The 6,000-nt window shown below is 52.1% G+C and overlaps 1 long non-coding RNA gene across 7 annotated transcripts in view; it reads right to left on the reverse strand.

The window, feature by feature from the left end:
• The window catches only part of LOC117023281 (uncharacterized), a 35,345-nt gene extending 33,885 nt beyond the window's left edge, over positions 1-1,460 (reverse strand). For all 7 annotated transcript variants that reach the window (XR_004423185.1, XR_004423181.1, XR_004423182.1 and 4 more), the window contains exon 1: positions 1,347-1,460. This is a non-coding gene — a long non-coding RNA (uncharacterized LOC117023281). The remainder of the gene's footprint in view (positions 1-1,346) is intronic.
• Positions 1,461-6,000: the final 4,540 nt, after the last annotated feature.

Here is a 6,000-nt window from a genome sequence, read left to right on the forward strand (position 1 = left end):
TTGCGTCCACGCTCTTCCACGACCCCCTAAGTCACACAACTAGTGCGAATCACGACATCTCCACCCAGCGCGAACCCTGCAGCTGCTCCCCAGTAAACCCGGGGATCTTAAAACATTTACCCACTAGGTAAATGAATCCAGAATTCTCCAGTAAATCTCGCGCCTGACCCCCTCCAGCAGAAGAACAAAGGCCACCTCCCCTCCCCACCCCGCCCCCCAAAATTCCGCAGTGCCACTAGCGCCCTCTGGCGGCCAACAAGAAAATCTTCCAGAAACCTGCCACGTAGCAACCCGCTTGCGCCCCCCCTCTCCAAGCCCGCGGGCCCCGAGTGGGGAGGGGGCGGCGTGGGGGGGGGGCTTGACAGGGACAAAGGAAATGGCAAAAAGCAACTTTATCAAAAGTCAAAAGCCCGCAACATGTCAGAATCTTTTGGCGACCATCACGCAATGCTGAAAAGACCCCCAGCCCCCAATTCCCAGCTCCCAGACCCCCCCAAACACGCCCCCTTTTCTGTACTACTCTCTTCCCTCTGGCTTCCCAGACCCAAGGAAACGGTTTTCTCTCAACACCAACCCACTCTCTGCTTCCATTCTGCCAGTGCCCCCAATTACTTGACCCTCCCCCCAGCTGCCCTTCTCTACAGAACTGATCCTAGGGGGCTTCTGGCAGGTTTGCACTTGGGCGCCATCTCTCTCCACTGTTAAGGCGGTTGATGAGGGTGAAACCAGATGATATCAGTTAGAAATTTTACTCTTAATCTTTGACTCCAGTCAACTCTACACTAAACCCGTGTGCTCACGCTGGGAATGCCTGGCGGACAGGGACCTCTACTCCTCACGCCTACGGGCCACCAAGAAGCTGGCCAGAAACGGGGGGTGGGAGGAAATACGCCCAGAAGACCCTTCTCCTCGGGTGCTTTCCCCCCAATTAGTGGGGCATGCAGACTCCTTCGGCCGCCATATCTCCTACCATTCGTGATTCTAAAGGTGGCTTCACACACAGAAAATCTGGGTTTTGGACCCCAGTGACTGTGGGACACAGGATCCCGACACGGGTTTGGTGTGATTCCTCCCACTCCTATTAATTTAAGCTCCCGACACCCAGTCTATCCTCAAGGACTGGACGAGAAAGGGGCCCTGATTCCCCCGGGGGAAATGTGCCTCGAGATTTTCTTTCCTGACAGCATTTCGTGGCCGATGCTCGGCTACCAGGAGAGGTGGCCACCTTCAGGAGAAGGTCCCGGGCGTCTGTCCTTCGGCATGTCCAAGAGGACAGAGCCCAACCCAGAAGGGGGTGTAGCCTTCCTTTTGCACATCCTTTCAGGCAAGGATGGCCAACCACTCACCAGGTGGGGAGATTCTCGCGTGGGCGCCCGGGTTCTCGGGAGGAGCTGCAGCCGAGGCCAGCGGGCCAAGGCGCGCTCCATCCCAGCTCTCCGCCGTCTGCGCTAGGGGCTGGCTGGGTGGGGTTTATATGGAGGCGCAGAAGGGGTGGTCTCTGACGTCAGCGCATTCTGCTGCAATGCGCTCATTTCTCCAAAAGTGATTGGCCGGAAAAATGAGCCCCCCAGATTCTATGACAAATTGCTCTAGCCGCACCCAGATTGCAGCAAAGAAGGGAGGAAAAAATTCTGCCGCAGTGCCCCTCGCCGCCATGACCAACACCCTGTGCTCGCTGGTGCTTTTTCCCTCCACGAGCCCCGCTCACCAAGCGGGGAGATTTGTGTGCACAATTGGCTGGGAGAACCGGACCAGGGATGGTTTTTCTTGGGCGGGCCGAGGGTAAAGCTGGGGCGCGGGTGGAAGCAGATCACACACCTGGCTATTTCGGAACCTCTATTAGAGGATGCGTCTTAGGAAAAGAAAATGATGCTTTCTGCTTATTGTCGTGGAAAATAAAATACCCCAGGCAAGATAAATGATACCCAAATGTAAGTTGGCGGCTGTCACCCCTTTTAGCCCACCCACCCATTTCTGATTGGTTACCTTTGACACGGGAGACTCGGCACAGCATCTCCAAGTCAGAAAAACCGGATTATGAGTCCTGGCTCTGCCACTTACAACCGAGGCACCCAGAACCCTGCAGTGCCCCTTCCTTTGCCAAGAGGTCCATTTCCTCCACGTTAACAAGGGGGATACCCCCTACCCGGGATTGTAATAAGAACCTATGCACGAGCTCTGTCCCTCTAGGGAAAATACTTTTCGAGGAGGACTGTGTCCCCCCTGGAGATGCATGGAGTGCACCCCAAAACTGAGGTGATTTCCCCTCATGTGCTTTGAAAGCTCCCCCATCCCGCTCAGCCCGGGAGAAACAGGCAGTGACACATGTTGCGGCAGAGTGTAGCTGCACGGCCTCTTGCGCTGGGACTTGGCACATGAGATTCGATCCTTAACAGGTGGTGTCTTCGGCAGCTCTGCTGGGCACTGAGTGGCAAAGCGGGTAGGGCCGTCAATCAAATGTCCTCTCGCAGAGGTCAAAATGCTGTTGAAAGGGACTAAGGATCTATCTTAGGGTGACAGGTGGGTGGCAGCCGGGAGGGCAAGGATGAAGCGCCTGGTGACAGAAGAGGGGTGAGACTGAGTGATGGGCCCCAAAGGGGAAAGGCAGAGGGCCCCGTGCGGGTATCAAGTTAGAACAGCTCCCTCACACTTCTTGGGGGGTTGCTCAAATCATCTTCAGAGAGAGCCCCCCAGGCCCAGCAGTCCTGCAAGGTGGTTGTTACACAGACAGGAGATTTGGGGCAGAGATGAAGGGACAAGACTATTTGTAAAGCCCATGGCTAGTGACAGGGAGGTGAAAATGGACCACCAGGCCACAGGAGACCCCGAGCCTTGGGCAGGGTCTCGTTTATAGATGCACAGGCACATCTGGGGCGATGAGGATAAAGTGGACTTTGGGGTGCATGGTGGGGAGCCCCTTAACATGTCAAATAATGTGAGGGAGAAAGCGAACACCCCACCTACAACCTGGGGAGCATGCAAGCCACGCCAGAGACTGGAGCCCCACAACAGGACTTGCGAGGCTAAAAGGCCTGTATCAACCGCAGACGTCAAGAAAGCTTCAAAAAATCATGGCTCCGGGCATCCCAGTCAACAGAAGAACGTTTATTAGCCACGGTATTAATAGCTAGGAAACAGCCGGTGCTGGCCGGGACCAATCAGCGGGCAGGAGCTCCTGTCGTCAGGCCCGCGCGGCCAATCAGACGCCGGTAGACCGGGTTGCTAGCCTCCCCCGGCAGAGGCGAGGGGTGCGCATTGTCACGGGGTCTCCCGCTTGCCCTCCGCGCGTGGGAGGCCTGCGTGGGAGCCAAGGCAGCCACTAGAGAGCGTCAGTAGTCACGCACTTGGGGTCCATGGAGTTTGTCTTAGAGACAGTGATTCCTGGCATCAGCTCTGCAGCCCCAAAGAACATGAGTTGACGCTCTGGGAGGAGCCCCAGGCCTTGGTTGGGGTGCCCCTGGGAGGCCCTGTGGAAGGAGAAACTCCAGACATGTAATACGCATCTCTCTCCACAAGGCCTGGCCCCACGGAGGAAAGTTGGGCCTCCCACCGCCAAGTCAGCCTCTTTGCTTTTTTTCTGGGCTTCCTGGCTCGTAAGCCTGCTGCTCAAAGGTTAACAGTAAACTCAGCTCCTCTTTTTCAGGGTCTTACTGACAGGCCAAGGTAAGGGACTCTGGAAATGATGTGTTTTTGACAAAAGTGCCTGGAGTTTGAATCCCAGTTCTGCTCCCTCCTAGCTGGGAGGCTGAGGTCCAGGCCCTTCTCTCTGGGCCCCTATTTCCTCATCTGGAAAAAGGAAAGAGTTGGACAAGATGGTCCCCAAGGAGCTTTCCAGTCCTGCTTTGCTTGATTTGAATGTATACATCAGGCGAGTCAAATGTCTTCCAGAACATTCTGCATGACAGTAATTAGTATCAGGTGTATCCTGCAGTCCATGTGGTTACTTCATCATGCTGCTTTTCTTTCCATTGTATTTTATTTTAAACAGAACGCCATGGCAACATGTTTATCCTTCTGGCTTCCTAAAAGAAAGGAAGGAAGAAAGAAAAAGATAGAAAAAGAAAAGGCAAAGAGAAAGAAAAGCCTGCTGTAAACTAATCCTACTGAGCAGGGTTTAACCACAATACAAAAAAAAATCCATATGTTTAAATGTTTTCGTTGGCTTTTCTGGAACTCAGAATCTAACTTTTTAAATATTTATTGGTCCAAAGCAATGGAAGAAATAACTTCAGAGAGCCAATCTATGGTAATATTTGAATCCCAACTATTTCTCAATCTCAGCGATGTCCTTCCTGCATGCTTTCCTTGCTCAAAAAGGACATTGGAAGGCTCAGATTCATATCTATAGGGCAAAGCAGACGAGGAAATCCAGGTTGAGAAATGGCTCACGTTCTTTTCTGTACATGCTGAAACCCAACTCTCCTGAAGCGCCCTGGAGGGGAGCCAGTGTCCCAGACGCATGGCTTAGCCTGCTGCCTTTTTTTTTTTTTTTCACGTAGATCTAATTCAAAGCACACATTTTTCTTCTTTTTTTAATTCATACTTGGGAACCCTCAAAAGCCGTATGAGCAGTCTCCTATCCACATGTACATACTTGTGGGCAAGTGTACAAGCGTCCTAAGATTCAGCCAGGAAATGAGGACAAGGTCCTCCTATATCCATCTCCCAGGCATGGGTAAATGCACTCTCTTCTCAAAACTATACTGAGAGCTCTCACAGAACAGCATCCCCTGGCTGCCTGCGCCTCTAAGCAGGCCCTCCCAGTCTTCCAGTTACCCCCAAAATGGGTGTGTTCCCCAGAGACCTTTCCAGGCCCTCTTCTGCACTTCCTGTGGGTGACTAAAGTGTTAGTTGCTGCTGCCTTCCTAATCTCTAATTTCAACCCCCCCCCTCTAGCAATTCAAATCCTCCAAAATCACACATTCCTGAGCACCCCCTACCCACAGACCTCAGCCCAAGTCAGAGAAGCAGCAGGGCATATAGAGGGTCTTCCTATGAGGCTGTACAGGAACCTGGCATTGTCAGGTACAAACTCTATGCCTCCTGTAAGGTGTGGGGTGGGCACCAAGCCGTCAAGGATGGGGGAGTGGGGAGGACAGACAAGTCCTATCTTCTGGGGTCCTGGAATTGACAGTGGTTCTTCTAGAATGCACACCAAGCCATTGGTCCCATGCTAACAGCCTTTCAGGAACTAGATTTTGCCTTCAAAATAGTCTGACCTCTTTAGTTTGGCATTCAAGGACTTGTGTGAGGGGTTCCCTTTTTATTTCTGGTCACTTATCCAAACACAATTCATATGCACATTCCCTTGCAGTTGGATGTTTGTGGGTCCCTGCCGTGTCCTGATCCTGGGGTTGGGAAGCGAGGAGCACTGTGGCTGCCCATGTCTTTCTGGAGTTCTCCTACTCTGGACCCCAATGGCAGGAACACTCTGTTACCCTGAAACCTGAGTTTTGGATGCAGCCCCAACCTTTGCATAGAGGATTTTGCCAAATTGTAGATATTGAAAGACAAATAAAATTCATCCTTGTGCGAAAGGCCAAGGATAAAGCTTGCTTCCCGGTAGATTGCTAGGCTTCCAGCCAGCACATGTATGTTTGACTCTGGGGTCCGTGGTACGTGGCAGAGGGGGTGAGCATGGCTGTTTAGGGATACGTGTCATGACTAAGCCAGTGAAAAAAGACCTGGAAGGTAATACCCCCAAATTACTTCCAAATACCCCAAAAAACCATTCGTGGTTCTAGGCAAATAGATTCTGGGCAAGTTTTCTTCTTTCCACTTTTATGGATTTCTCTACTGGCACACATTGCTTTTATAATATGCATTTTTTTAAAATGCAACAATCCAAGAAGACTGACCGTTTGAGCCTCTTCCTTAGGGACTTCAAATATGAAATAGTTTTCTAATGAGAAAATAAAAATCGAGAGGCTCAGGACGCCCCTCTTGAGCAGCTCAAGGCACTGTCCCCGACAGAGGCATTCAAGCATGGGGTGGGCCAGA

The sequence above is a fragment of the Rhinolophus ferrumequinum genome, chromosome 6, assembly GCF_004115265.2.
Source record: "Rhinolophus ferrumequinum isolate MPI-CBG mRhiFer1 chromosome 6, mRhiFer1_v1.p, whole genome shotgun sequence".
Taxonomy (NCBI): domain Eukaryota; kingdom Metazoa; phylum Chordata; class Mammalia; order Chiroptera; family Rhinolophidae; genus Rhinolophus; species Rhinolophus ferrumequinum.